This window comes from Jaculus jaculus, chromosome 2 (genome assembly GCF_020740685.1).
Source record: "Jaculus jaculus isolate mJacJac1 chromosome 2, mJacJac1.mat.Y.cur, whole genome shotgun sequence".
In the NCBI taxonomy this organism is placed as follows: Eukaryota; Metazoa; Chordata; class Mammalia; order Rodentia; family Dipodidae; genus Jaculus; species Jaculus jaculus.
In genome coordinates, this window is record NC_059103.1 from 188934677 (window position 1) to 188950037 (window position 15361).

Genomic DNA, 15361 nt, shown 5'->3' on the forward strand with positions numbered 1-15361 from the left:
CTCCAAAGACTACCCTACATACAGTGAACGTTCAATTATATATACTAAAATTGTGTCTAATCTAAAAAAAAGTATGCATTTGCAGGGAGACAGGGGATTGGCACAGAGTGGATTTAGACTCTAGTGGGGAAATGACCGTTGTCTTTGATCTTTCTCTTCACCAAGCTCCCCATGGCTCCCTGCCTTGAAATCCCACCAAAATGCTGGCAGCTTCCAAAACTTCTGATTCTCTCCTTATCATGTTTCATCAAAACAGACTCTTAAACTTCTTTAACTTCTCCTTACACAGGGCCCTCCCCTACAAAGATCTACTATGCATATTAGCCAGTTTGCATTTCCACCAGCAATACATTCAATTTCCAATTTCTACTTTGCGTGTAATAAGAAAGGCAGGGGGTGAGAAAAGTTGCAAATTAAAAATTGGTACCTTCAAAAAATAGTCTCAAAACAATACAGGCCAAGTGTGGAAGCTCAAGCCTTTCATCCCCCCACACACACACTTGGGAGGCAGAGGCAGGAGGATCACTGTGAGTTGGAGGCCACCTTGAGACTACCTAGTGAATTTGATGTCAGCCTGAGCTACAGTGAAACCCTACCCTGAAAAAAAAGAAAAGGGGGCTGGAGAGATGGCTTAGTGGTAAAGCGCTTGCCTGTGAAGCCTAAGGACCCTAGTTCGAGGCTCGGTTCCCCAGGACCCACATTAGCCAGATGCACAAGGGGGCGCATGCATCTGGAGTTCGTCTGCAGTGGCTGGAAGCCATGGCACGCCCATTCTCAATCTCTCTCTCTCTGTCTCTCTCTCTTTCTCTCTCTGTCACTCTCAAATAAATAAATAAATAAATAAATAAATAAAATTTAAAAAGAAAAAAAGAAAAGAAAAAAAATCAAGAGCTAAATGAAGGGTAGGACTCCTTACAATATGCTCTTCCAGACACAAAATGGCCTAGATATCCATGACCTCACAGTGCCTGACACTATTATCATAGGAGGAAAAGATGATGACATCAAAATAAGAGAGAGATGGAAAGGGGGAAGGGATATGATGGAGAATGGCGTTTCAAAGGGAAGTTGGGGGGAGGGCATTACCATGGGATATTGTTTACAATCATGGAAGCTGTCAATATGAAAAATAAATTTAAAAACAAATACATAATTGCAGTGCAACATACCCCTGTTGCACTTTGTTAAAGAGCAACGTTTGTAAAAACCCGTTTTAGATATTAATTCATTTTTAAGAATTCAGTATTAATGACATTTATATTATAATATAACTGGCAGTAGAAAGCCTTTAGGTAAATGAAACAAGATGTTCATGGTATGGATTCAAGGACTAAAAATCTTTTAGGCACAGGAGCCGTTGAAATCAAAACAACAACAACAAAAAGTGAAGGAGGTCTCCAAGCTGACCCATGAGCTGCTGAGCCCATTAAATTGAGTAAATAATTTCAGTGAAGACAAGAAAGGGCATGATGAGGACGGAAGACAGCAAAAGGGGCGCCTTTTCCATGATGAGCAGAGATGAAGGTGAATGCCTGCAAAAGGGCCATTGGAAAGTTGCCGGATTTGTAAATATCAGGGACATGGAAGTTTCGGGGAAAACAAAGCTCAGTCTGTCAGAAATAGTTTAAATAAGTAAGTCCAAGCCCAACAACCTAAATCAGCTCCTAGGTTTGCCGTCAAGAAGGGAACAGCTACGGGGGATTAAAATATTTGTGTGATGAATAAGGCTATGTGTGTGGAAAGTCAAGAAATCATATTCTGTCTTCCGTTTAGAGATATTTTACATTTTGAGCACCAAATATTTACTAGCAGGGAAAAGCTTCCTTCTGATTTAAGGCACGACTGTGCGAAGAGAGATTTCTGGTTCATTTTGTAGTTGAACAAATGTTTCTTAAATGTCTGTTATGCGCTGTGTGCAACTGGAGAGTGCAGAATCTGGTGATGAATGAGCGATGGGACCTGCCCTCCTAGGGGCTTAGAGCTTTGCTGGGGGGAGGCAGACACATCTGTTTTGTGGACATCCTTAACACTTCCAGGGGATAATGAAGCACCTGGGAATGGTTGTGTGAGGCACTGTAGCCAAAGGGCTCTTGCTGTGACAGGCCAAGCTTTCTGAGAAGGAAGTCCAAGATGGCATGCAAGGTGGAACAGGGCTAGCTTCCCAAACTGGAAATACAGATAGAATAGAGTGCATCTTGCTAGGAGGGTCTGGCACAAGCAGACATTAAGAAAGTATAATATGGATGGAGAGCTGGATTAGCAGTTAAGGCACTTGCCTGTGACGACTACGGACCTGGCTTTGATTCCTCTGTACACACGTAAGCCAGTTCCCGAAAATGGCACATACATCTTGAGTTTTTTTGTAGTGGCTACAGTTCCTGGCACACCCATATGTACACACTCTCTATCTGCATCTCTCTCTCTCTCTCTCTCTCTCTCTCTCTCTCTCTCTCAAATAAATAAATAAAATAAAATAAAATAAAATAAAATAAAATAAAATGGAAAGTATAATAAAGAGTCTAGTTTGATGAAGAGGGAGTGGCCACAAAAAAAAAAAAAGGAAAATATTGGTAAACCAAATGATAGAAACCACTCTAATGTGCATGGACAAATAGATAAGCAAAATATACTACATAAAATAAAACATTTGTTCAGCCTTAGGAATGAAATATTTATAAATACTACAACATGGATGAACAAAGATGGAATTATGCTATGAGATAAGTCAGGTACGAAAGATATGGTGGCTTGCACCTGAAACCCTAGTACTTGAGAAGCTCAGACAGGAAAATTGCTGTGAGTTCAAGGCTGGCCTGGGCTACACAGTGAGATGCAGGTCTGTCTAAACTAGTGTGATAACATTATATCAAAGACAGACAGAAAGATAGGGAAGAAAGGAAAAAAGGAAATGTTGTATGATTCCACTTAGATGAAGTACACAGTCAAACCCATAAAGACAGAAGACAGAACAGAATTGGAAGACAAAGAACAAGGAGCTTTTGTGGAGTTAGATGTGCATGCAGTGTTCCACTTTGAAAACAATGAAAGTGTTTTTCAGATAGACAGTGGAGAGAGAGAGGGTTATGCAAAAATGTGAATATGTGTACTTAGACAATGTGGCTTTATACTTAGACATAGTTTAAATGATATTTATGTATATTTGGCTCAATAAAAAGTTAAAATTTTTAAACAAAACCAAAGAAACAAGAAACCTACCCTGTTCCCTCTCACTTCTACCCTCATGCCATCACCATAGAAAATCTAAATAGTTTTATTCAAAGTGTTTATTTATTGGAAAACTCATTGTGATTTTCAGCTAGAGCATGTTTTTTATTGTTATGCTTTTTACACTATGTATACCCATATATATGGAAACTAATGATAGCTCTACGCTACTTTAGCATTTTTCAAGAAAGTAAAATTTCCCCATAACAGATCTGAACCTGATTGCTGAAAGTCAGCCCTCCTTCCAGAGCCTCAGCTCTGAGGCCACTCCTCTGATGTGACTTAGGAGACAATAAGAACCTGTATGAAAGTGCTAGGCTCATTTTGTTTTCTACGATCATAGAAGAAGTGCCATGGGATCCCCTGGCAGCTTCTCATGGATGAAAGAGTGGACCTTACCAAGAAGCCCCCCAACTTCCCAGTCCTTCCAGTGCCCCTCAGGCTGCTTATGTAAACAAGGGATGGGGCCTTGATGACACGCAATGTTATTCCATTCTGACAAAACCTCACCTTGAATAACACACCATGCAAACAGCGCTCACAGAGTCTTAGGATGAACTGGCTTCTTCACAATGGTACTTCAACTGCCACCATATAGAACCTTCTAGAAGCTCTGTGGCTTTAATTTTTTTTTTTTTTGGCTGCTCTATGTGTGCCAATCTAGCTGGCCCACAACATTTTGGATCCTCCTAGCGCCAACTTTCATTGCCTTTGGTACTCTGGGATGACAGATGCATGTGTCAATTTGCACCTGGCTTTCTGCGGTCTCTGGAGATGCAAACTTGGGCTAGCAGGCTTTCATGCCAGTGCCCTTAACCTTGAGCCATCTCCCCAGCTATTGTACTAACTTTTCTTGGGGAGACATGTACAAACATCTACTCACCCTAGATAGGACACAAACAACAGACTGAAGCAATGATTCCACCAAGGCTAGCTTGGTGAGCTGATGAATGTATTAGGCTTAATGAATGTATTAGGAGCATGGGCAATCTCAAAGCAGTCATATCACCAAAGTGTCTCACCCCACATTCTATATTCTTCAGCAGCACCCGAGTCCATGAGACCACATGCAACTGGGGCAGAATCACCAAGAGCTGTAAGAGGGAGTGGCTGAGAGCTCAGGCGAGGAGCTGATGACTCTTGCCATCCCTCCCTTCTGTGAGGGAAGTCAACAGGCCCCAACTTGAAGGCTCCTTGCCGGTCACAGCTGCTCTGATGTTGACAGTAATGGGCGTTATGCTTGGAGGACAATATCCCACCGCAAGCTTCCTGAAAGGTGTTAGGCTTCTCTGATATGACTGAACTGACTTTTATCCTTACATAATGCACTCTTCCCTTCTGCTATTTACATGGGTAACTCCTTCAAGAAATATTAATTTCCTCTTCTTTCCACTCTGAAGCTTTAGCTGGTCTTGCACACAGTGTATCCCCTGTGCAATGTTCAACATTCGCCTTTTATCTTATTAGAAGATATGGATATGTCTGTGTGTGTGAACCATACACTGCAAATATTCATGAACAAGTCTGTCGAGCCTATGAAGAGTTCCTGGAATCAACTGGACACTCCTTAAAAATTTTAGAGGCATACCGACTAGCTGAATAATGAGGAGTGTGTGAGCAGCCATATGGAAAGAATGAGCACTGGTGAGACGGGAGGATTCAGATTCAACCCTACTTGTTGTCATTGCTTTCTTGTGAACTTGTACGTTTGTTCAGAAGAGGATACAAAGGTTGCTTCCAAACCAAGCGTGTAACTCACAGAAGTGACAGAACTACAGGGCTGTCCTGAAGCTACTGAGTTGCTTGGCTGTCATTTGCAGCATGAAGAATGTTTTACTCAGTTTTGGTATAGAAAAGCCTGAACAAATAGCTGTATGAAATGAATATCCAATAAATTTTGCAAAATGAAGGAATGTCCTTAAAAATGGAGATACTTCCATCCCTATCATTAGGAATTAGGGTAGAGATGGGTAGTTTAAATTTTCATGGATATCTCTTGTTACCAGCTGGATATAAAGTTCCTAGAGCACATAACCCTGTCAAGGTGATGTCATATAAGCACACGACCCTCCTGTCGAAGCTCCATCATTTAAGGCACACATAGCAGACACTCTCCAAATATCTTTTTTAATTAGTGGATGTGACTATTATTATTTTCTGGGCTCAGATTTACTAGACGCTCCCCTCTAGAAGTAACCTGGACATCAAAGACATCCTGCTATTTTTATAGCAGACACTTTGCATAGAAATCCATTCCCAACACTTTCCTCCTTGCAACCTCCAGTAACAGGAAATCCCATTCCAATTTCCTAGCTGTCCTGGCAGCTGCAAGTAGCTGTGGACAGATTCCTGCACACAGGACATGAGCAAAAGTTTGAGGGGAAGGAGACAGTACCGGGACTAACAAATGAGGACATTATTTGATACCAGCCTCCCCTCTTCTCTCTACTTTGGATGCAGACATAAGTCTAGAGTGGCTACAGGTGACTGTAGGGTTTCAAATATGAGTAGTCAAGAAGAATAAAAGCAGGAGTTTAGACCAATGGAATAGAACTGAGGACTGAGACTTTGGGTCAGGCAACTACAGCTACTTGATATTTGACAAAGGCCCTAACAAGATAGGCTGGAAAAAAGACAGCATTTCCAACAAATGGAGCTGGACAAACTGGATAACCTATGCAGGAAATTGAAACTTGATCTACACATCTTTCCATGCACAACACTCAAGTCCAAATGGATCAAAGACCTCAATATAAGACCAGAAACTCGAATACTACTGGAAGAAAATATAGGAGGAACTTTCCATGCTATAGGAGTATAAAAAGACTTCCTGAACAAAACCCCAGTAGCACAGGGTCTTAAACAGTCACTCAACCAATGGGATCACATGACGCTGAAGAGTTTAGTCAGGGACAAGTATACAATAAGCAGAGCCAATATATTACCCACAGAATGGGAGAAAATATCCAACTGACAGAGGCCTAATCTCTAGAATCTACAAAGAACTCAAGAGCCTAAACAATAAAAAGTCAAACAACTCACTCACAAAATGGGTCAAAGAGCTGGACAGGCAGTTCAGAGAGGAAGAAATACAAATGGCAAACAAACACTTAAGAAAATGTTCATCATCCCTAATCATCAGGGAAATGCAAATTAAAACAACTATGAGATTCCAACTTATCCCAGTAAGGATAGCAAACATCAAAAATATCAAATGAAAATAAATGCTGGTGAGGATGTGAAGAAATAGGAACACTCATCCACTGTTGGTGGGAATGTAAGACGGTACAAGCACTCTGGAAAGCAATATGGAGACTCCTGAAAAAGCTAACTATAGAGATACAAACAGACCCAGTTATTCCTTTACTGGGCATCTACCCTAAAACCTTGAAGCCTCAGTCCAGAGAGATTTGCTCAACCATGTTTATAGTGGCTCAATTCGTAATAGCTAAGAGCTAGAATCAACCCAGATGTCCATCACTAGAAGAATGGATAACTAAGATGTGGTATATCTGCACAATGGAATTCTACACAGCAGTAAGAAAAAAAAATGACACAATGAAATTTGAAGAAAAATGGTTGAACCTGGAACAGATCAATCACAGATTAGCCAATTACAGAAAGATAATCGCCAAATAGTCTCACTCATCTACATTACCTAGCCTGAATCTACCCAAGATGCCAACATACCTAACAAGCATCTCGAGGACTAAACAATAGGGTAGGTGGGAATGGAGGGGAGGACAAAAGAGGGGGTGTGGGACACAAATCTAGACCCAAATGACAATGGTATCATAAAATTCGACATCCTAAAAGGCAGACCAAATGGTTGAACCTTTACCAGGCCCTTAGAGGGAATACATACATGAGCCACAAGACACTGGAGAGGGTACAATGAAGACTGACCTTAATCTTCTACAGCATCTCTCTCTCTTTCCTCTCTAACTCTTTTACATTAGTTATCTTTTTCTTCCTTCTCTTAGTGGGCACTGACCTATAACTCCCAGTACCAGCAGGTGGCTATCATCCACAATGAGCTTTTGACCAGAGACCTACAAGCTTTCCTAAAATAATGACAGATTTATGTCAGAGTACTTGATGACTCACCAAAAGTTAGTGGTAAGATCCTACTGCTAAAGACATCATATGTGGTTGACATGTAACATGGAGTGATATGGCTGGAAGCTGGAAGAGTCAGCCCACAGAGAGTCAGCACATCTAGTGCCAGAAGGTGCTACATGGGTGACTGGGGGAAAATAACCAAAATCTGTCCAAGCAACTCATGCTCTAACCTACTTAGCAGCAAATAACCTGTTGTGATGCTCACACAAGTGCAATTGTACATAGCCATGATTTGGCTAATTCATCCACTTAATGAGATGGGACCCATAGCTGGAGCTGGGAAACATGTCAGAACCACATCCAAACACGAACCCACTCTCCATTATCAAGCTACCACTAATCGTGGGCTACAAGAGAGCCTGTACCTATTAAATTCTCTATATAAAAAAAATAAGGGTTATCTCATTTATCTGGTGATAATTTTACTCTCCATTGGAGAATCTGCTTCTCTTTTTCAGATAGATGCAGATCCTAAGGAGAGACCACCCTCAAAAGGGCCCCAGCTGAAACTAAGAATAATTGGCAAAATAAGCAAGGGTGCTGTTTTCTTCGTGAACCTGGTATCAGCACAAGGGTAAAGGAGATGGACACAGAGAACAATCAACTCCTACAAAATCAGATATCCAGAGATGCAGAGGCTCCCAACACCTCAACACTGAAGCAGACCCAAAATGAACCCAACATGGCATAGGGAAATTTTGTGGAAGAGGAGGCAGAAAGAATGTCAGAGCCACACGTTGGGTCATGATACACAGAGACATTTCCTCCTACCCATAACTGTGGTCTAACTCCATAATGCATGACCCGTATACCTCAACAAGGAGGGGCCAAGGGAAGGGGGCAGGACATGGAGGAGGCTAACAATGGCACCAACTTGACTGCATTCACTGAGTACAATGCTAATTAACAGAATTAATTAATTAATTTTAAACAAGAAGCATATAGCCATATCCTATCAGGTGACATCATGTGACTCCCTTTCTTAACAGTAACCTTTGTTCGGCATGGCATGGGAGAAAAATACTCACCTTACTTACTAAGCCATTGTGAGTCAAATCTATAATTCTTAGGTGAAAACTACAAAATGATGATTCCATTTTAACCAATAACAAATGATTACTTATCTCTCTCATTAAAGGACAATTAAAAAGTGATTTAGGGGGACTTCCAGTTAAGATGGCGGCATAGGTACCATGCCAATGTGGCATAGGGGTAAGAAAGACCAAAAAAAAACTCAGCAAAATACACAATTTTACTAAAAGCAAGGTGTATAGGAAATTGAAACGTCAGTGGAGAAGTAGGAGAGATCCAGAGCAACCAGAGCCCGCAGAAGCCAGCAAAACTGGCCCTGGCAGGTCTGCCGATTGTGGCGGCACTGGCGCACCAAAAAGCCGCCAGGCTCGACTTGAGCCGCAGGAAAAGCCAGGTGAGGGGAGTTTCTACTCACACTGGAGCTCTCCTCAAACTCAAGAAATGTGAAGGGAGAGCAGCAGTGAACAATGGAGGAGCAGCTCACAAGGTAGAAGAACACGTGGAACAGCGAGAGAACTAGAGCAGCTGCGGCTCCCTCCCCTCCCCCACCACCTGTGCCCAGCTCCAGCGAATAGAGCAGCGTCCGGGGACCCAGCCACGCCAACTTAAGCCGACAGTGGGAACCAAGCAGGAGCAGAGTCTGGCAGCAACATCAGCAGCTCTAGCATTGGTAACATTGGCCCCAGTGGCCTCAGAGCAGCAGATCCAGCAGCAGCAGCTTCAGTGGCAGCAGTGGAGGTTCCAGCAGTGGCACAGCCAGCAGCAGCAGCTTTAGCAGCAGCGGTGACAGATCCAGCAGCAGCAGCAGAAGCAGCAGCAGCAGTAGCGGTTCCAGCAGCAGGGGTGCTGATCTGCAGGGCCACACTTGCCAGGCTTGGTTTTCTCCACAGGAAAACCCAGTGCCCAGCTGGAGAAATCAGAACAGCAGCCCAATGACCCAGCCAGCAACTTGAATGAGACCAAAATCATCCAAAAAGGTAACTGGGGGTTGGAGAGATGGCTTAGCGGTTAAGCGCTTGCCTGTGAAGCCTCAGGACCCTGGTTCAAGGCTCGATTCCCCAGGACCCACGTTAGCCAGATGCACAAGGGGGCGCATGCATCTGGACTTCGTTTGCAGTGGCTGGAGGCCCTGGCGCGCCCATTCCCACCCCTCTCTCTCTCTCTGCCTCTTTGTCTGTCGCTCTAAAATAAATAAATAAAAATAACAAAAAAATTTTTTAAAAAAAAGGTAACTGAGATAACACCAGGGAAGGGTCTCACTTGGTCACAAGCTGACTTGGATACCTCAACAGACCAGAAATCTTAACCTCTTTGTTGATAGAGGATCTGGTTGTTATAACACCTACAGTAACATAAATACTTGGTGCTGTTTTTGATTGAATGTATACAGTGTTTAGTTAAATTTTAGAATCTACCTATACGTTATTCCACACAGTCTACTTGAATACTCCCATAGCTGGCAAACTCAACCCCTAGGAACACCTTTTGTAGATACTCTGAAAGTCTTAAGAGCCACATCTAACACATTAAGCTCCTACCCTGAAGATATATAACATCAGATCAATTGATACAGCTAAGAATACCCAGCTAGCTAGAAAATCCAAGCATTAACTTAATGCAAGATGCAAAAATATATATAACACAAGAAACACTAAAAAGCAAGACAATATAAATCCACCTAAAAGTGTTAATGCATCAGAAATGGCCTCCAGTGAAAACAAGTTAGAGGAAATGTCTGAGAAAGATTTCAAAAGAATGATTGTAAATATGTTCAAAGAAGTCAAAGAACAAATCAAAGGAGTCAAAGAGAAATCAAAGAAATCAAGGAAGATGCAGGACACCAATTTCATGAAATAAAGAAGGCAATACAAGACATAAATAAGGAAATAGAAATAATAAAGAAAAACCAGTCAGAATTACTAGCAATGAAGAACACGGTTAATGAAATAAAAAACTCTGTAGAAAATCTCACAAGTAGAATGGATGAAGGAGAGGACAGAATATCTAAGCTAGAAGACCAGGTGGCAGATCTAATACACTCCAACAAAGAGAAAGACAAACTTATAGAAAAGTATGAGTGGGAATTTCAAGATATTCGGGACACTATGAAATGATCAAATATAAGAATTCAGAGCATACTAGAAAGAGAAGAATTCCACTCCAAAGGCATAGTAGGCATCTTCAACAAAACCATAGAAGAAAACTTCCCCCAAATTGGAAAAGAGGTGCCAATGCAGTTACAGGAAGCCATTAGAAACCCAGCCAGACAAAACCTGGAAAGAACCTCTCCTCACCATATTATAATCACACTACCAAACACACAAACCAAAGGAAAAATATTGAAAGCAGTTAGAGAGAAAAATCAAGTTACCTACAAAGGCAAGCCCATCAGGATTACAGCAGATTATTCAACACAAACTTTAAAAGCCAGAAGGGCTTGGAGTGATATATTCCAAGTTCTGAAAAATAACAACTGCAACCAAGGTTACTTTATCCTGCAAAGCTATCCATTCAAATAGATGGAGAAACAAAGACATTCCATGACAAAAGCAGGTTAAAGGAGTATTTGAAGACAAAACGAGCTCTACAGAAAATACTTGATAGAATCCTCCATGCTGAAGAAAAGGAATAGCACACATATAAGGAACCTGGAAAAAACAAGCAATACTCAAATACTACTTAACACAAGAGAGCAAAGGTAGAACCGGAACCACACACACACAAAAATGGCAAACATAAATACACACACTTCAATAATATCTCTTAATTTCAACAGCCTCAATGTTCCAATCAAAAGACATAGGTTTGTAGACTGGATTAAAAAGCAGGATCCTACAATTTCTTGTCAACAAGAAACTTACCTTTCTACAAAGGATAGATATTATCTTAGGGTGAAAGGTTGGAAAACGGTGTTTCAATCAAATGGGCCTAGAAAACAAATAGGGGCTGCTTTCCTAATATCTGACAAGGTAGACTTCAGTCCAATGTTAGTCAAGAACAATGAGGAAGGTCACTTTATATTGATTAAGGGCACACTCCAACAGGAGGATATTATAATCCTAAACATATATGCACCCAACATAGGGGCTCCCAAATTCATCAAACAAACACTATTAGAACTAAGGTCACAGATAACACCAAACACAGTGGTGGTGGATGACTTTAACACCCCACTCTCATCAATTGACAGGTCATCCCGGGAAAAATAAACAGAGAGGCATCTGGATTAAATGAGGTCATAGAAGGAATGGACTTAACAGATATATACAGGACATTTCATCCAAAGGCTGCAGAATATACATTCTCTTCAGCAGCACATGGAACGTTCTCTAAAATAGACCACATATTAGGACACAAAGAAAATCTTAACAAATTCAGGAAAATTGAAATAATTCCATGCATTCTATCTGACCACAATGGAATCAAAGTACAAATCAATAGCAAGAAAGGCTATAGAGCCTACACAAAATCATGGAAACTAAACAATACACTACTAAATGATGAATGGGTCAATGAAGAAATCAAGAAGGAAATCAAAAAATTTACAGAGTCAAATGATAAGGAGAACACAACATACCAAAATCTCTGGGACACAATGAAGGCAGTTCTAAGAGGTAAATTCATAGCTTTAAGTGCCTATATTAAGATATTAGAAAGGTCGCAAGTAAACGACCTAATGCTTCACCTTAAAGCCTTGGAAAATGAAGAAAAAGGCAAACCAAAAATCAGTAGATGGGAAGAAATAATAAAGATTAGAGCAGAAATTAATGAAATAGAGACAAAAAAATCCAAAAAATTAATGAAACAAAGAGTTGGTTCTTTGAAAGGATAAACAAGATTGATAAATCCTTAGCACTTCTAACCAAAAGAAAGAGAGAAGAGACACAAATTAATAAAATTAGAGATGAAAAAGGTAGCATCACACAGATTTCAGAGAAATTCAAAAAATTATAGGGACATACTACAAAAGCATATACTCCACAAAGTATGAAAATATGAAAGAAATGAATGATTTCCTTGATTTATATGACCTACCTAAATTAAACCAAGATGAGATTAATCACTTAAATAGACCTATAACAAACATGGAGATCCGAACAATTATCAATAATCTCCCAACTAAAAAAAGCCCAGGCCTGATACCAAAACCAGGCAAGATAGAACAAAAAAGAAAATTACAGACCAACCACCCTCATCAACATAGATGCAAAAATTCTCAACAAAATATTGGCAAACATAATACAAGAGTATATCAAAAAGATCATTCACCCTGACCAAGTAGGCTTTATCCCAGAGATGCGGGGATGGTTCAATACACGAAAATCTATAAATGTAATACATTATATAAATGGGTTGAAGGACAAAAATCACATGATCATCTCATTAGATGCAGAGAAAGCATTCGACAAAATCCAACATCCCTTCATGATAAAAGTCCTACAGAGACTGGGAATAGAAGGAACATATCTCAATATAATAAAAGCTATTTATGAGAAGCCTACAGCAACATATTACTAAATGGGGAAAAATGAAAGATTTTCCACTAAAATCAGGAACACAACAAGGGTGTCCACTGTCCCCACTTTTATTTAATATAGTTCTGGAAGTTTTAGCCATAGTAATAAGGCAAGAGTCACATATAAAAATGATACAAATTGGAAAGAAAGAGATCAAGTTATCATTATTCACAATGACATGATTCTATACATAAAGGACCCTAAAGATTGTACTAGTAAACTGTTAGAGCTGATAAACATCTACAGCCAGGAAGCAGGATACAAAATAAATACACAGAAATCAGTAGCCTTCATATATGCTAACAACAAGCACACAGAGGATGAAATCAGAGAATCACTCCCATTCACAATTGCATCAAAAAAATAAAAGTACCTTGGAATAAACCTAACCAAGGAAATAAAGAATCTCTACAATGAGAACTTTAAAACACTCAAGTGAGAAATTGCAGAAGATACTAGAAAGTGGAAAAATAACCTTTGTTCGTGGATTGGAAGAATCAATATTGTGAAAATGGCAATCTTACCAAAAGCAATCTACACATTTAATGCAATCTCTATCAAAATTCCAAAGGCTTTCTTCATGGAAATAGAAAAAACAATCCAAAAATTCATTTGGAATCACAAAAAAACTCGAATATCTAAAATAATACTGAGCAACAAAAATAAGGCTGGTGGTATCACCATACCTGATTTTAACCTATACTACAGAGCCATAGTAACAAAAACAGCATGGTACTGACACAAAAACAGACATGTAGATCAGTGGAACAGAATAGAGGACCTAAATGTAAGTCCAGGTAGCTATAGCCACCTGATATTCGATAAAAATGCCAAAAATACTCATTGGAGAAAAGACAGCCTCTTCAGCAAATGGTGTTGGGAAAACTAGATATATATCTGTAGAGGGATGAAAACAGATTCTTCTCTCTCTCCATGAACAAATATTAAGTCCAGATGGATTAAAGACCTTAACATCAGACCTGAAACTCTGAAACTGCTAGAAGAAAAAGTAGGGGAAACCCTTCAACATATTGGTCTTGGAAAAGACTTTCTAAATACAACCCCAATTTCTCAGGCAATAAAACCACAGATTAATCACTGGGACCTCATGAAATTACAAAGATTTTGCACTGCAAAGGACATAGTGAATAAAGCAAAGAGACAACCTACACAATGGGGAAAAATCTTTGCCAGCTATACATCTGATAGAGGATTAATATCTAGGATATACAAATAACTCAAAAAGTTAAATATTAAGGAATCAAATAAGCCAATAAAAAAATGGGCTATGCAGCAAAATAGAGCATTCTCAAAGGAAGAAATATGAATGGCATATAAGCATCTAAAAAAAGGTTCTACATCACTAGTCATCAGGGAAATGTAGATTAAAACTACATTGAGATTCCATGTCACTCCTGTCAGATTGGCTACCCTCATACAAACAAACAAGCAATCATAAATGCTGGTGGGGATGTGGAAAAAGAGGAGCCCTTCTACACTGCTGGTGGGAATGCAATCTGGTCCAGCCATTGTGGAAATCTGTGTGGAGGTTCCTAAAACAGCTAAAAATTGATCTACCATATGACCCAGCTATAGCACTCCTAGGCATATATCCTAAGGACTCATCTCATTTCCTTAGAAGTATGTGCTCAACCATGTTTATTGCTGCTCAATTTATAATAGCTGGGAAATGGAACCAGCCTATATGTTCCTCAACTGATCAGTGGATAATGAAGATGTGGCACATTTATACAATGGAGTTCTACTCAGCAGTAAAGAAAAATGAAGTTATGAAATTTGCAGAAAAATGGATGGATCTGGAAAGGGTTATACTAAGTGAGGTAACCCAGGCCCAGAAAGCCAAGAGCCACAATTTCTCCCTCATATGTGGATCCTAGCTACAGATGATTGCGCTTCTGTGTGAGAAGGAAAATACTTAGTAGCAGAGGCCAGTAAGTTGAAAAGGAGATATAAAGGGAAGAGAAAGCAATGGAGGAGGGTACTTAATAGGTTGGTATTATATATATATGTAATTACGATGACTGAGATGGGGAGGTAATATGATGGAGAATGGAATTTCAAAGGGGAAAGTGTGGGGTATGGGGAGGGAAGGTATTACCATAGCATATTTTTTACAATCATGGAAAACGTTAATAAAAATTGTAAAAAAAAAAAAAAAGTGTCTTAGGAAAATATTCTACTACAGATTTCAGACTCCCATTATAGTTCACAAGCTGCTTACATATGGTAGTATCTTACAGTGATAAAGTTCATGAAGAATGTATACTGAAAGAGTGTTAGCAGACAGAGAGTCAGTCCAGATGGCACTAAGAAGTGGTGGGACCAAAACTGTTATTCGTTTAGATTATTCATGAAAAGTTTTTCAGGAAATAACAGGAATGTGTTCACAGGTAACAGATCACTGATGTTTCAAGATGAAAACATATTAAAAGCCCCTGAAATGT

General features: G+C 39.9%; 1 protein-coding gene across 2 annotated transcripts in view; it reads right to left on the bottom strand.

Moving 5' to 3' along the window:
* Samd12 (sterile alpha motif domain containing 12) overlaps positions 1-15361 on the bottom strand; it is a 465719-nt gene that overhangs the window by 412696 nt on the left and 37662 nt on the right. The window lies entirely within an intron of this gene.